At 33.2% G+C, this 17,889-nt stretch overlaps 2 protein-coding genes across 3 annotated transcripts in view; both read right to left on the reverse strand.

Moving 5' to 3' along the window:
* Positions 1-15,425, reverse strand: part of LOC105230082 (CD82 antigen) — a 101,368-nt gene extending 85,943 nt beyond the window's left edge. For both annotated transcript variants that reach the window (XM_049457616.1, XM_049457615.1), the window contains exon 1: positions 14,236-15,425. The gene's annotated coding sequence lies outside the window, so the exon portion shown is untranslated. The remainder of the gene's footprint in view (positions 1-14,235) is intronic.
* The window catches only part of LOC105230077 (TOM1-like protein 2), a 245,553-nt gene that overhangs the window by 181,028 nt on the left and 46,636 nt on the right, over positions 1-17,889 (reverse strand). The gene's annotated exons all lie outside the window — the stretch shown is intronic.

Genomic DNA, 17,889 nt, shown 5'->3' on the forward strand with positions numbered 1-17,889 from the left:
AAGGTAAGTATGCATGTGTACAAATATTCCCATTTTTTTCCGTTACCGAATAGATCATACTTTCTTCAATTCAATTATGTACATAATAGCTTAATCGAAAACCGCACCTTAGAGGAAAAACCACCAAAAAATACCGAATAATACAAGAAAAAAGAAGGCGTAAATGTTTATTATCTATTCACCGCTTAACCACCTGCATAATGACCCCGGGTGCAATGACCCAACTATATGGTACGTACCATATGTGTGTATGTAAGTATGTATGTATATATTACCTACATAAAATGCGACTATTAAGTTTCCTTTCAAACGTCACTGATCAAAAGTAAGTGTATATAAGTATATAGCTATATGCCATTTACCATACATACATACACAGTATGTTTGCGTTCAAACTGATGACGGCCTGGCATTAACAATTTAAAAACAATGAAAACTTTCAAATGCAGCCACTTCAGAAAACAACAAAAAAATATCGCAAAATTACAACAACAAAAGGCGAATAAAAATATTCGCATCACTTTCTCAATTTCTGCAGCCGTGGAGCGGTGCAACGCTGCCTTGTTCACGCTTCTCAAATAACGCGCGGCAAACACAAAACGACAGACAGGTTTAAAACAAGCGCTTAAATAATAAAACAAACACAACAAAAACACACAGCTGCACTAAAACAAAAATGGCGAGAGATTATTAAGAAATTACAGCCACAATGGGCAAAGCGAAACCACAACAGCAAAACAAATGTGCAATTTCCAAAACAAAAAAAAAAAAAAACAAATATCAAAACGATAGCAAATTTGAGTATTAATGAGGAAAGCAATAATTCGAAAAATTTTACAAACCGGGAAAAGCGCAAATGTGTAGAAAATCTATGTACATGTGTGTGTTTTGGTTTCGGTGTGCTCTTTTTGTTTGAGTATGGTATGGGTGTGTGTTTCAATTGACTGCCACAGAGGTGAATGGAATATCAAGGAATTGAACTCCGCAGCCGGCAATGGACGTCACACAAATGTGTGTTATTTAAGTGCAATGAGGGTGTGTGACAGACAGACTAATTTCATTTGAGGTGGTGAGGTTAAAAATAAAGCAAACAAGTAAGGAAGGGCTAAGTTCGGGTGTCACCGAACATTTTATACTCTCGCATGATAAAGTGATAATCGAGATTTCATTATCCGTCATTTACATATTTTTCTTATTTTGGTTCCTAATGTATATACGTACTCGTATTATACAGAGAAGGCATCAGATGGATTTCAAAATAGCGTTATATTGGAAGAAGGCGTGGTTGTGAACCGATTTCGCCCATATTTCGTACATGTCATCAGGGTGTTAAAAAAATATTATAAACCGAATTTCACTGAAATCGGTCGAGTAGTTCCTGAGATATGGTTTTTGGTCCATAAGTGGGCGACGCCACGCCCATTTTCAATTTTTAAAAAAAGCCTGGGTACAGCTTCCTTCTGCCATTCCTTTCGTACAATTTAGTGTTTCTGATGTTTTTTGTTAGTCGGTTAACGCACTTTTAGTGATTTTCAACATAACCTTTGTATGGGAGGTGGGCGTGGTTATTATCCGATTTCTTCCATTTTTGAACTGTATATGGAAATGCCGGAAGGAAACTTCTCTATAGAGTTTGGTTGACATAGCTATAGTAGTTTCCGAGATATGTACAAAAAACTTAATAGGGGGCGGGGCCACGCCCACTTTTCCAAAAAAATTACTTCCAAATATGCTCCTCCCTAATGTGATCCTTTGTGCCAAATTTCACTTTAATATCTTTATTTATGGCTTAGTTATGACACTTTATAGGTTTTCGGTTTCCGCCATTTTGTGGGCGTGGCAGTGGACCGATTTTGCCCATCTTCGAACTTAACCTTCTTATGGAGCCAAGAAATACGTGTACCAAGTTTCATTATGATATCTCAATTTTTACTCAAGTTACAGCTTGCACGGACGGACGGACAGACGGACGGACGGACGGACGGACAGACAGACATCCGGATTTCAACTCTACTCGTCACCCTGATCACTTTGGTATATATAACCCTATATCTGACTCTTTTAGTTTTAGGACTTACAAACAACCGTTATGTGAACAAAACTATAATACTCTCTTTAGCAACTTTGTTGCGAGAGTATAAAAATATATTATTACAAACGTATGTAGAAAATTATATGATTAATTTCGCACTTATTCCATATACTGTTGATAGCAAATTGCAACAGTTATACTATTAAAAATGCTTATTCTTCATTTCATACAAAAAATTATGACATTGAAAAATATTTTCAAATAGGTGGCAACTCCAATAAAAAAAAAGTTTTGTACTTTGAGATCTCCCAGATTTGTACCATATACATATGTACATATATTGAGTTTCATACTCATATTTTCAGTATTACTTAAGCAATATTTTTATACGTCTGGCAACATTTACAAAGAAATAATTTCAGTTCTGAATCTTTGTAAATATTTTTTGTGTGATTTCCATACCTTAATACTTCATTTCTGGTCAATTTAGTGCAAGCAAAATTTTTAAATAAGTGGCAACCTTCCCCAAAAAATTATTTTAAGGGTAAGCCTTTTTGCATATTTGCAGTTGTATGTCTGAGAATTCATTATCATATTAATTATTGAGTTAAATATTTGGAACAGGTGGCAACCCTAATCAAAAAAATTTGAATTTTGAAAGCTCACAGACTCTACCATATACCAAATGTTGAAATTATACATATATTGAGATTCATAAAAACTGCTTATTCTTCATTTCATTCAAAAAATTATAATATTGGAAAATATTTTCAAACAGGTGGCAACCCTAATCAAAAAAATTTGAATTTTGAAAGCTCACAGACTCTACCATACACGTATGTAGTATGTATATTGAGATTCACACTCGATTATATTCTCAGTATTACTTATGCAATATTTTTAGACATCTGGCAACATTTCCAAAGAAATAATTTCAGTTCTGAATCTTTTAAAATATTTTTACTGTAATTTTTTTATCGTAGAAAGTCGTTTCTTACAAATTTAGTTCAGAAATAAATTTTTAATAGGTGGCAACCTTCGCCTAAAAGATTAGTTTAATGGTAAGCCTTTCTGCATATTTTCTGTTTAATGTCCAATAATTCATTTGTCATATTATATTTTTCATTTGTTCAATATTTTAAAAAGATGGCAGCCATTTTCAAAATCATTTCCACTGTATGCATTCTTAAAACTCCTTCATTTGATATCCATTTTGTAATATTTCTTTCTATTACGAATTTTGCCGACATAACATTTTCAAACAATTGGCAACGCTCTGATTTTTTTAAACATCGTGAATATTTCCCAGGAAATTTTGACATAATATTGAAATCGGTTCAGCATTTAATTTGGTAGCCTTCTGTATACCATAGGATGATTAATCATTTGGTTCGAAACAGCAGTTAACAAAGTGCAGAGATAACGAATATAAACCACTAATCAAAGATGAAATAACTACCATAATCCCCCACCCCCCTCGTAACGGTAGATGACATCAAGCAACTTCACTTCTACTGGGTGCCAGGTCACAAAGGCAACGAGGACAATAAAATAGTGGACGAGACTACCAAGAACGGCACCCAAGACCGACACTCGAAAACATGATCAATATTGGGAAACCCATGCATTGTCTATCCTAGAGGATAACCACTCCTCATAGACCTAGTAAATGAAGTCCATCTAGTATCGCAAAGGGTCGAATTCGTGGCTCATTGGCCTAGCAAAGTAACCTAACCTAGCCTTTAATTTGGGTTTCTAGAATATTCACATACCACTATTTATATTAATGTTCCTCTAAGGTTGTCCCAATATCAGTGAACAGTATGATATCTTTATGAAGTGAGAAGATTCTGACCGTGAGTTCTCTCTTCATCAAATCTAAGATGGAAATTTTATAAGTCTTTTCTGATGAAGTAAATCTGATAGTCAAAACCCGCATTCTATCCTCGAACATCAAACACTTTTTATATAGCTGTTCGTTAAGAAATCCGAAGAAGTATCATCTTTAGATCATTTTTTCTATAAAAATGCTGCTGAAAATACAAGTTCTGTCAAGGGGAGGCATTGAACGGTCGTTTTTACCAGTACTCGAAAATTTGACACTTATTCTCACTCTCTCCCTCTGTCTGTAATTACGCTCTTTTCTAACATTATTAGTGATCTTTGACACTATGGATGTATGCAAAATAGCAACATAGGTGCCTGCCATACTAGGCTTGGACTTGTAGTATACGTTATTCGGTTAAGGGGTTATATCCACTTGTGAATTTCAAAATTTTTTCAGTAAATAGTTTCGGCGATATAAGCGTATTTGTAAGAATTGTATAACTTAATGAAGTCGGCTTCCAAAACTGAACCGATCGACTTAAAGATTTCAAATAAGATATATTTGACAAGTTATGACAAAGGAAATAAGATTTTTGATAATAATTTTGATTTTTTATATTACTATATATAGTATACATTTTTCCAAAAAAAAACTTTTTTGGAAGCAGCCATTTTGTCAAAAACCAAGTTATTGACTTTTTCATCGATCATTACCTGTATTCATCCATTGTTAAATTTTTTTATTTGGATTTGGATTTGAGATAATTTTAAGCAGAAAAATTTTACTCTCCGCCTGACATATTTTTTTCGAGGTTCTTCTCGAGATCAACTACGGGATCGAGGGAGCTCAAAACTTTTCAAAATGAATCATCGATTTTTAATTCCTTTTTAATTTTTTTCTCTTTATTTATCAAATAAAATATATACAACAACAAATTTGTATACTAAGTACGAAGAAACAAGTAATAACAAAACTAAAATTACAACAACTACGCCATTACATGGATACAAGCAACGGTAGCCGCCACATTACAAATTACCAAACAATTTTTCAGTTTTTTTTTTCATATTTTGCAAATGATTGGGCAATCGAATCATCAACGCGTAACCTTAAATTTGCCTTCAACAAAATTTCACGCTGAATAAATTTGGCTTTTATTCAAAATCTTTTATGAGCTTAAACGCTGTTTAGATTTTGATTAGCAAGCCGCCAGCCGCCAGCAAAGCGAAGCAATAAACGCCGAAATCTTAGTCGAAGTTAAAGTCCAAATTGCAATATGCGGCTTTCGGAGAGCGGCTCAGTTCACGGCGTCAATGCAAACGGACAAAAGTTCACTTTGTTTTTGCTTGGCGCCGCAAGCGCTTTGAAGCGATTTTGAACAACAAAGTAATTTTGGAATAAAAAAAATTAAAAGCAAAAATTGCAAAGAAAACGCGAGCCCCGCTTGAATCCAAGCAGTCAAAATTTTCCACAAGCTCACTTAATTACTTCATGATAAACTGCAGTGCAAACAATTCAGCTGCCAAATTGAAAGCCCCGTCTCGCTTTTGTGTTGTTGTTGTGGCCCAAATTAGTGCGCGCAAATTTTTGGCTGCAACGAGGTAAGCGAGACAAGTGAACGCATTCATTCATATGCTGGCTCTGCGTATACCCAGTTATGTTACCCCATATACATATGTACATGTATGTGTATATAGAAACATAGACAGGCATAGCATAGCATATATTGCGTAAGTGGAAAAATGCAGCCGAAATTTTATGCCCATAACCAAAGTATGAGCGCTTAGCTGCATAGAGATCGTGAAGGCCACTGGAACTGTATACCATAAAGAATACTAACTGACTTGGAGACCGGACGCTCGGAAGTAACAAAGAAGACTTTTAAGACTCTTTCAGACTTCTAGAAGAAGTATTCTCTATTGGTATAGACAACGCTTACGTGGTTATAGCCGAGTTTGCAATAGAAATTCCAATTGGCCTGCTTCCCTCGGCGGGTACTTCGTCGAATACTTTCAGAGCTGGAGTGTTTTCGTAGTCGCTGTCTCTTAATTCGCTAAACTATGTCAATGTCATCATATTACTCGTACAGACCCTGGTTCCATTGAATATTATATTTGCTGCCCTTGAAAAAATAATTTCTATAATTATTGGAAATTCCGTAAATTTGGGATCCGAGAATAAAAGTTCGAGATCCCGAAATTCTTTTAATTAAGTTTTTAAATAAACTTGAACTCGTAAACTATAAACAAGTTCAGAAACAAGTTCGGAATCCCGAAATAATTTTAGGCTATTTTTTTTAATTTATTTTTTAAATTTTTATATAAGAGTTATATATATTTTTACTAATTTCAATCCCGAAATTTCGGGATTTTATAGAAATTAGTTCGGGATCCCGAAATAATTTTTAGCTTTTTTATTTTATTTTGAAAATTGTGATATAAAAACTATATATTCAATGTGGTTAACTAATTTTTAATATCTGTTAAAAATATTTGAATATAGATATGTATGTATGTACATACATATGTACATATGTATAAGTGTATTGTATTTAGTGAGTGGTATATGGTATATATATTTGATGTTATGTATACAAAAATGTTTGGCTAAAAAAATTAAAAAATTCTGGGTATAACAAACTATTTTTTTCGAAATTTTTTTCCACTTCCTTTTCAGTTGGCAGAGCAGCGAATTCGGAAGTTTTGAGATGCTTAATGTGCATAACATAAATGTGCATACATATATTTATGCATATGTAGGTTTGAAAGTTATGTAATTGGTGTTGCCAACCAAACTGAAAGTAGACCTGCCCAAACATATAAGAACGCCACATAAATACATACATATTGTACATACATATGTACGTATAAGCGTAAACGCAGTCACCCATATGCTCGACTCGTATTTCTATATACATGCAGACATACATGCATACATATCTACTTAAAATTTATTTGTAAACATGTTAAGCTTTTCATGGTATATTTGTTCATTCTGTGTGTCAGCATAACAATTTCTGGGCAGAAGAAGTCATGTACATATGTAGCTGTCCACATAGGAGTATAAGTATATGTGTGAATTTGCTCTGATTTCGGTTTTGAATTGGCACAATTATGTCGCACGTCTGCTACGTCTGCTTGTAAACACAGCGATATCACATAACAATTTTTAAAGTTTCCTACATACATACTTACATACATATGTACATACTTTTTGGGTTAAGGGAATTCCAACTGGTTCAATTTGGCAATTTGTATGGAAAGTAATTGAAGAATTTCATTATTAAATAATTGAAATTGAACCTGTAGCCCTGTAGAAGAAATCTTATGTCAAGCAACCTCAATTAGCTAACAGATCATTTTCAGAATTTCCCTGAATGTTACAAGCTTAAATATAGTTGAAATAAGATAGTCTAATGAACATCAATATATGACTTGTGACCTCGAAATACTGTTTCTGCTTTCCGCATAGCCCAACATAGTGTTTTTATGATAAGTATAAGCACAGAACTCTATATTAATTTTCTATAAACCCGAAATCAAAAAGTAACTTTTTCGGGATCCCGAAATGTTTTTTGAACATTTTCATGAAATGAAATTTAAATGGCATTTTTCTGTTTTTCCCGAAATCAAACAGTTTATTTAACATGTAAAAATTTTAGTTTTCGGGATCCCGAATTCCGAACATTTTAGAGTGTTATAGTTGTTTGTTTCTTTTTTCTTCTTTTATATATAGAAATTATTATTTTTGGGATCCCGAAATATTTTTTGTACATATTAAAAATTATAATTTTCGGGATTCGAAATTTTTTCTGAACATATTAAAAACATATAATTTTCGGAATTCTGAAATTTTTTATGAACATATTAAAAAATTATAATTTTCGGGATTCCGAGATTTTTTCTAAGCATATTAAAAAATTTTAATTTTCGGCTTTTAAACTAGCTAAACACATTTCTTTATCATCAATTTTGTTAATAAAAACAGATTTTTGAGAATTTCAAAACTTGTCTTTTGGAATTTCGAAAGATGTTTTCGTAATTGTTTTTTAAACGACTTTTGTTCTCAATATATGAAAAAATATGGAATCCCGAAATTTCGGAACCAGAAATTTGTCGTTTCGGGATCCTTAAAATTTTTTTCTAACTCTTCTTTAAAAGTCTTTTGCCTCCATAGACAGATTTCCGAAAAATTTAGAGTATTATATGTAGTTATCTCGAAATTTTTCCTGAACATATTAAAAAATTATAATTTTCTGCTTTTAAAATAGCTAAAAACATTTCTTTACCATCAATTTTGGTAAAAAAAACCCGGATTTTTTTTTAGAATCCCGAAATTTGTCTTTCGAAATTCCAAAAGATGTTTAAAAATTGTTTTTTTAAAACCCTTTTTGTGCTCAATATATGAAAAAATTATATAATCCCGAAATTTCGGGACCAGAAATTGGTCATCTCGGGATCCTGAAAGATTTTTTGCAATTGGATTTTAAACTCCTTTTTTCTCAATATACATATAAAAAATATAGAATCCCGAAATATCGGGACCAGAAATTTGTCATTTCGGGATCCTGAAAGATTTTTGATATTTGTTTTTTAAACGACTTTCGTTTCCATACACGCAAAAATTAAAATTTTTAAAAGAGTTTTCCAAGTTTTCGAAAGCCGATAATATAGTGGATGATAGTAGATTAGAGGATTATTTAACTAAATTTGTATTTGGAAAATTTCAAAATTATTATCACAGTGAGGGCATTATTTCTAATAGCTTCTTAAGGCTATGAGTATAGTGAAGCAGAGCCAAACCACATTTAGCTTCAGAAAGTGTTTAAATAAAATAACATAATTTTATTCTAAATCAAATAATATAATTTCAAGGCAAACAGCAACATTTCAAACAGTGTTTATGCCCACTAATTACATTATCGGCGTCAAGTTAGCTGCGCTCCCACAGTCCATAAGCTGGCCTATATATTTACCGCTTTCTTTTTCAGTCGTTCTGCCTCCACATTCTGTTTTATGCTAATTATCCCGATAACCCAGTGTTATTGCTTTACTTTTCTGCTTCGCCCTATACACTTACATTCTTCATAGAATGCAAAAACTCAAGTTAATTAACATTCAAAAGTTGTTGCCACAAAGTTGACTACAAAGGCAGTGATAACTAGATATATATGTACTATGTATATAAGTGTGTGCAGTATATACATATGTATGGGAACGAAAGCTATCGGAAAACATTCACTGAACAATTTCAATTATTGAAAGCGACATGAACTACTTTCAAAACGACCAGCATTAGCAGTTAAAAACTCGCCGGGTGGAGTGCTTTAAAATGGCTCAAAGGGTTTTAGCTGCTTTGAGTTGCTCTCCTATTTGCTAAAAAATTCACATAAACTTAGAGTATGAATAGCAGTGTCTTATGATCATTAAATATCGTTTATTTTGTTTTCTTTTTAAAATTTTCAAGTAAAGTTATAATGGTACTGAAAAGATATACGCATTAGGGTGGTTCTAAAAAAACTTCAAAACAAAGTGTCACCACTCTCAACAATACCAGGAAAACAATATTTTTTTATAATTCTATATAGGACCGTTCATTAGGTAGCACCTCAAAAAAGTAGAAATAAAGCGAATTTTTCAGGCTCGCTTCCTCGAAGCAGTTTTTGTTGATCCAAAAATATATTATAAAATATGTGTATATAAATGCTTATATTTGTATATTAAGCGGGTTCGAAAATAAAAAAAAAATAATTTTTTAGTCTTATGTCTAACAATTTTTCTATAAAGACTAGGGTAATAATTCTCTATAATGCCGAAATTTGCGGGATCCCGAAGTAGTATCGGCATGTTTGAGATTTTGTTTGTTTTGGTATGAAAAGAATCGCATATTAATTTTCTATAATCCCGAAATGTTCGGGGTCCCGAGGTAGTATGTTTGAGAAATATATAGTTTGCAGTATTTTTTTCACACAGCCATTATATAATATAATTTTTGTCATAAATTTTGGCAAAGAAAGAATCCTATTATAATTTTCTATAATCCCGACATTTCGAAATCGATTTATGTACATATTCGGAAATCCCGAAATATTATCTCTTCATTTCATATCAAAAATCTTTCAATTCTAGTTCTCAGTCCCGAAATTTCGGGATCAAAAATTACACTGTTCAGGATCCCGAAAATTTATTTGTTTTTTTTTTTTATTAAAATCTAGTTTTAAACTTTTTACAGGGTTTTTTTCATTAATCGAAAACATCGCAATTTATTTTACCACCCTAATGTGGACACCACTGTTCGTGTAAATGAAAAAGCATGGAAAATGGCCATGTTTTTGCTCGCAGACTGCAGCCGCTTGCGATTTTTTCTGCATTTTACCGTGAAATTCGCCGTTCTTTACGCTCTCCGCTTGCATGCTCCCCCCTTGATTCACTTTCAAGCTCAATTGACAGCTTTGATGCAAACTTTTGGTTTTAACTTTTCACAGCAAGTGTTACACAGCTGCACTGCAGGCATGATCTGCGCAAAAAACACACTTGCCGCACACACACCGGCCTCAAAACAAACAAACACACCCATACAAATAAATGTACAAACATACATATAAAAGTGTGTGTATGCTTTGTAGTAGCAACACGGCTATTGAAGCGCTCTTAACGAGATCAACGAGATTTTGTACTCAATGGACGCGAGTACAAAGAAGAAAAAGTTGACTGAAGCAAGTCCGAAGAAGCGGTGTAACGAAGGAGCAGAGAAACCAGAACGCTAGCAAACCCGCAAGTCTGGCTGGGCGACAAGTGCACTGAAGCTGTTGTTGTTATGTTAAGCTGCGCTGGAAAAGGTGTTTTGTTAAGGTAGTGGAGCAGCAGCAACCGCCGCACAAAAGCACCAACAAAAGCAAACAAAGAAGTAGAAAACACGATTTGCGCATGCGTACCACGAGATCGCTCGCCGCTAATGACACAGTCGCAGACAGTAAGTAAAGAGCAAAATCAAACGAAAATAAAATAGAAAACTTTTTAGTTTGCAAAAACAAAAAGAAAAAAAAACAAGCGGTAAGAAATTGCAGAATGAAATGTAATAAAAATACGAAGGTGTATAAAATAAAAAGTGAATAACTGTAAAATCGTAAAAAGTGGCACAACACAGAAATGGTCATAAAATGTGAGTCGGCCTGGTGGCGGTAGGGATAGGAAGAGTGTTGAAGTGCAGTGCAGCAACAGTATGTGCAACATACATACATACATGCATATATGTACATATGTATAGGATAGATGTCGATAGTTGCATTGCGTACCAAAGATTATAGTGAAACTCATCTCAATTTCAGAAAACCAAAAAAAAAGCCTTTTAATTAAATTTTTTTTAAAAATATTATTTTTTTTGAAGAAATAGTCAATATACAATGAATGTAGAACAATTAAAAAATATATTTAAAGAAATCTGAAATTTATTTATTTTTATTTAAAAAGTATTTAAATTTTTTTTTTTTAATATACGTTAGAAACCCATTTCATAACCTTTAATTATTATTTTTTCAAAATTATTTATTTTTTTTTAAATATCATAAAATTGATTTATTTTTCGGAGTATCTATTTATTTGTCAATATTTTTTAGATACAAAAATATTTTTTCCTAACCTCAAAAAATACTATAATACATACATATAATATATATAATAAAATGGGAAACTTCTCAAAATGATTTATAAAAAATGAAGAAACAAAGTCAGAGTTTATCAAAATATATATAAAAAGAAATAACAGGCTTCAAAAAATAGCTTAAGAATATTTTAAATTAAATGAAAATCCTCACGCAAACACGATTTGGTAGACGAATAGTCGAAGCCGTTTGGAGAATTAATAGGAACTTTCTTGGATTATAAGTAAGTTTAATTAAATTTTCAACATTTTTCAAAGAAATGCTAACTATAGGAAGTATTTTGCTGCTTCAAGATTAATGTGTTGATATTTAAGGCGATAAGTGTTTAATATTTTTGAAATCAAAATTCATCAATATTTTTCCGAAATTACGAACCGCCTTCAGTGGCGAATCAAAAAAATATTTTCTTTTGACTAAATGAAACATAATCTAGAGTAGGTAATAATATGTTGAGCTGAGTCGATCTAGCCATGTCCGTCTGTCTGTATATATGTATACGAACTAGTCCCTCAGTTTTTAAGATATCGTTTTGAAATTTTGTAAACGTCATTTTCTCTGCAAGAAGCTGCTCATTTTTCGGAACTGCCGATATCGGACCACTATAACATATAGCTGCCATATAAACTGAACGATCGGAATCAAATTCTAGTATGGAAAATTGTTGCATTTGACAAGATATATTCACGAAATTTCGTATAGATTATTTTGTAAGGCAACAATGTAATCTCCGAAGAAATTGTTCAGATCGGCTAATTATAGCATAAAGCTATCATACAAACCGATCGTTCGGAATCAAAGGCTTGTATGGAAAACTTTCGCATTTGACGTGGTATCTTCACGAAATTTGATATGGATTACTGCTTAAGGTAATAACATAATCTCCGAAAAAGTTTTTTCAGATCAGATTACTATAGTCTATAGCTTCCATACAAACTGGACACATAGTTACTAAAAGAAATGCACCTGTGAAGGGTATACTAGATTCGGTGCAGCCGAAATTAACGCTTTTTCTTTTTGGTTTTATTAACAATTAACTGTTGTTTTTTCCCGAAATTCTAAGAAACAAATTTCCTGAATATCCGGGGGTTAGAAGCGACGGGGGGAGCTGGATCAACTTTAACACCTATTATATTTAAAATTAGTAATTTTTTTTAATTGTTGTCAGGTGTGTCGAAACTTTTTTAATGATGCTATTTTTTTTTTTATTTTTTAATAAGAAAAAAAACACGGTCAAAAAACCCGAAGATAACCGAACATTTCATACTCTTGCAACTCTCAAAGACTAAAGCTAGGGGGAAGCATCTTCATTACATAAGTCTTATTGGTTATATGGGTTCTGGGGCGAGTTCTCACCCTAGGGCTTGAACAGTTCTTGCTGGATTTGGACAATTTTTGGTTCACTTCAAATGCATTATTCGTACAAAGTCTTATCTCGTAATATTAATTGCTGCTTGGTTGAAATTTAAAATTGTGTTATATGGGAAGTAGGTGTGGCTGTAGTCCGATTTCGCCTATTTTTACACTGTAACGCGAAAAAAAACGTCAGAGAAATGTCACATACCAAGTTTGGTTGAAATCGATTGAGTCTATATGAGATATGTATGTATCTTCACCTAAAACTGGGTAATGCAAAACCCATCGTTAAATTTTTACATCGGATCCTTTAACGCTCTGGGATACCATCTCGGGAGTAAAATTTTATCACGTTTTAGTAGCACCGTTATATGGGGAGTGAACGGGGTTATCTTACGACTTCATCCATTTTCACACTGTCGATATTTGCTTTAGACGAGTTTGGTTGTTGTAGCTCAAGTGGTTTAAGAGATATATGTACATATGTATGTACCTTAAACTACGCCCACTTTTTTTAATTTTTTGGTCATAGATGCCCTTACGAACGGCCGGACAGACAGTCCACCTGGATTTCAACACATCTCGTCGTCCTGATCGTTTATATATACATACATATAATATAAACCTATATCTATCTCGATTAGTTTTACGTGATACGTACAACCGTTAGGGGAATAAGGCTATTATACTTGGTAGCAACATGTTCTAAGAGTATAAAAATAGAAGCAGTAAAGCGTATAGAGAATCTTCTGATCCTTTTGAATCTTTGAAAAAGAATTTCTTCTACAACAACAACGAAATTAAGTAAAAATTTATATATATAAACATATTTTTTGTAATATAAATATAATTTTTTTTTTATAATTTTGTACAACTCTTCTTTGAAGATTGAAAGAGTTTTGAACTATAGCGGAAAATAACTTAATATGCAGATATTAAATTTTAAAAGTTTCTACATGTACATACATATGTACATATACATATATATTTGTGCATAAAGTTGTAATTATTTATTTATTTCTTTGTTAATTATTTTTTTAGCAATGGTAATTTGTAAATAATTTTTTTAAGCTTTTTATCTCAATTTTTAAATTTTAAATAATTTTTTCCGTTTTGTTTTAATTTTTTTCAAGTTTTCTTATCTTCTAATCTTATCTTTTTATCTTATTTTTAATTTTTTTTTAATTGTAACCAAGTTAAAACATATTTACTTTTCACAAAAACTAAAATGTAATAAATTTTCCTGCACGTTTTCGTGCCACAACTCTTTTTGAAAGTAGTAATTTGCAGGCAACGATTTCGCTACACTTGCACCGCTAACACGTTTTCGATACATTTTAGTACAAAATATTTCACACTTACATTATTTACGGCGGCGTGATCTGCAAATAACACCAAATTGCTATTAGGGTCTGCCTGTCACCTACTTTCACTGCCAAACAACAAAATAATCACGCTGTTTCTTGAGCTACGCGCAAAATTCGGTTTTAGCGTTGAAGAATTTTTTTCTTTTTTAATTTGATTTATTTTATACAATAATTGCAAACGCTGGTAGAACTTTTTTGCACATTTAAGTAGTCTACGGGCTTTCACTGAGTTTGAAAATGATTGTTGTTGTTTTTCTTTGTTGTTGTTGATGTTGTAATTTTTTTGTTGTAGTCGTAGTTTTTTAACTTTTTTTACTTTTTAGTTTATTGTTGTTGTTGTATTATTTTCAATTTTTGTTGTTGTTGTTAGAACTTAGTTATATGCACAAAAAAGTGTTTCAAATTTTTTCTTGCATTAATTTGTTATTGGCTCTTGGCGCGCACTTTAATAAATTTCAGCTGTTTTTCCTTTTTTGATATTTTTTTTTAAATTTTTTTTTCGATTTTTTTCTTTCGACCAAACCCCGGAAAAATACTTAAAGCAATTTTTAGCGCTTACTAGTATTCTACCGAAAATTGTATAGGCGCACAACGCAGTTATTTTCGTGTAAAAGTGTACGACAGACACGCGTCAATCAAACGAATCGCTCGCCAAGAACAGGTGGCAATTGCCGTTACTGCCTACCGAATACAAAAACACAAAGCACCAAAGCAAATGTCAACAGCGAGCGCGTGAGGCTGTGAAGCACTTAGAATGGATGCTTTTTTCGATTATTATAAATTTTTCGTATTTTTTTTTGCTGTATATTCACAACAACACCATCAAAGTTAGTGGTTTTTATTTTTGGCTAAAAGGAAATGCGAGGGAAAAAGGTCGCAAGCGAAACGCAAATTATCTACACTTTTATGCTCCAGCACGGGCGGCAATTTCACGCAGAGCAGGCCAAGTCACAGCAGCCACTGGTAGCGATGTTGAGCGGACGACAACTTTTGCAAGCGCACGAGCAAGTGCTACGCGTATATGTATGCGTAGCAGCAGCAGCGAACCTTTGCGTCCGAAACTTTATTTGTACAAAAACAAAAAAAAATGCTATAGCGAGCGTTTAGCTTTTAGGCTGACGAGTTTTCCGCGCGACGACTTCTGCCTCCAACGAGCGACGACAACAAATTGAATACTTGGCGTTCGAATGATAGTTTTGGAGTCATCTCCAGCTTGTATCGCGCTCCAAAGCAGCAAAACGACCACACACTCTACTCAGAATCACATACACACGTCGCTCTCATACAAGCGGAGAAACGCAGCTCGTCTACATTTTTGTGCATATCTCTGGAGCTGAGCTCTGCTGGTGCCTTGTTCGTGATTTGACAATGTTTCAATTCCGCATTGTTGTTGTAGTTATTATTTACCTCACACACTTCATACAGTTCCAGCGATGTTTGTTGGTATTTTGTTGTTGTTGTTGGCATACTCATATTATTGTTTGTGATTATAAGCTCCGCAATGCTCAGTCTCTCAGACTTTTTGTTTGTATGTAAACCGTATTTTTTATTGTTGCTGTAACATTTGTTTGTTTTGTTGTTGTAATATTCGTGGTTTTTTTACAGTGATATTTGTTTATTTTTGTTGTTGTAATATTTATTTCTGCCACAAATTGAGTTTGCTCACCTCTTTCATGGCTGCAAGTGCGTTCCAAAGCTTTCAGTTAACGCTCCGAAGCCCGTTTCAAAGTGTTTCGTTTCGCATTTGTTCCGCCCAATTAACTGCTGCTGCACTGAAATTGACTATCCCATATTCTCGCTTTAAGCTTTCCGTTTTGCTGTTCAGTCGTTAGTTGCACCTTGGTGGTTACTGCGCCGAGGAAAGCTTTTAGTCGCACTTTCAGCAGAAAATAGTGTTTGGCAAGCTTTTATTTTGACCAGGCTAAGTGAAGTGGCTTTTTCATTGATTAAATACAGATATGTTATATGTTTATGTGGTGTTAGACCTGTAATTAATTGTGTGGTGACTTAAATGGGGTACAGGTCCTTCGAGTTCAAAGTCAAAATGATTTCAAATTATTTATAATTTAATATGATATATTTATAGGGAAATACGAACATTGTTGAGGACCCTAAAATCATCAAACGCATTTTTACATTTGACCAAATGGGCCGAAACCGGAAAATCAAAAATTCGCTGAAAGCACTGTAGACCATTCCAGTTGAAGCTTATAGTGAAAGTGTAAAGAAAATTGGAGCGTTGGCATGATTGTATTTTCCCAAAAGTATATTCAGTTTTATCAAAAGCACAATCCTACCAGAGGTGCACAGCTTTCAAAGACGGTCTAGAGATCGTTAAAAACATGCCTCGTTCTGGACAACCTTCGGTCTTTTCAACTGATGGAAATATATATTAAAAAAGTAAAGGATATAATGCTTAAAAATCGCCAGACAAGTGTTAGGGAATTGGCAAGAGAGAATCTCTCGCGAGTCCGTTCGAATGATTTTATGTATATTTTGGGTATGAACGCATTCTTGCTTGACTCGTCCCGATAAAGCTGATTTTTTTTTTCAAAAAAGAGTACCGTAAACAGATCTCCTTGGACATTGTTGATCGAGCATTAAAACTGCCGACATGGGTTGATGAGTTTGATATGAAAACAAGTCAACACTCCTTAGAACCACATTGTTTTTTTTTATATTCGTGGTTTGGTGCATTATGAGTTTGTTCCGGAGGGACAAACGGTCAATAAAGAGTTCTAATGGGTTGTATTAAGGCGTTTAGGGTGAGAACATCCATCGAATACAGCCGGAATTGTGAAAGAACAATAATATGCACCATCGCATTGAGCCAATATTATGATCTATTTTAAACACAAGGAATACCATCGACCAACCCCGTATGCACTAGATTTGGTTCCGTGTGATTTTTTCTTGTTCCTTAAATTGAAATCGTTGCTCCCTGGAACCTGTTTTTAGTCGATCAAAGAGATAAAAACAAAATTCCCAGAAGGAGCTGAAAGCTATCCCAAAAAGAGTTTCGAGGACTGGAAAAATAATTGGCATAAGTGTATGACATCTAGTGGGGAATACTTTGAAGGCAACAAAATATGTAAATGTTAATGAGTGATTACATACTTTGAGACTTCCAGGTAAGTTCTATAAAGACTAAAATACTTCACAGATAATGGTTTAATAAATATAATAATGGTTACAATAGATGGAATGGGGGAAAATAATTTTCTATTGAATGACCACCATTGCTTCCAAAAGGTACTTATCTTTAATTAGTATGTCTCTCTTCACTTTATTGCTAAAGTTGTCTGCAGTTCTAGGCCATTTACGTGTTCATAATTGGTATCAATTGAATCTTCTATGAGAATAAGGAGATACCTGGGACATTGGTCGCTACTAATCTACCCAATGATGATGATGAGAATTGTTTAAGATGCCACAATATGGGTTCTAATTTTATTTTTACTAATCATTAAACTCAGCACCAGCTTCCTCCTCAAGATGTTTAATTTTGCCTTCTGGAAAATCTGAGCGTGCTCATTAAAACTTGGAAGAGTTTTACCATACAGTATATTTGAAACTTTTAGCGATTTATAAAAATATGTCTCAACAATATAAATGTTTCCCGATCAGGTCTTTAAATATAAGAATACGA

The sequence above is a fragment of the Bactrocera dorsalis genome, chromosome 5 (genome assembly GCF_023373825.1).
Source record: "Bactrocera dorsalis isolate Fly_Bdor chromosome 5, ASM2337382v1, whole genome shotgun sequence".
NCBI lineage: Eukaryota > Metazoa > Arthropoda > Insecta > Diptera > Tephritidae > Bactrocera > Bactrocera dorsalis.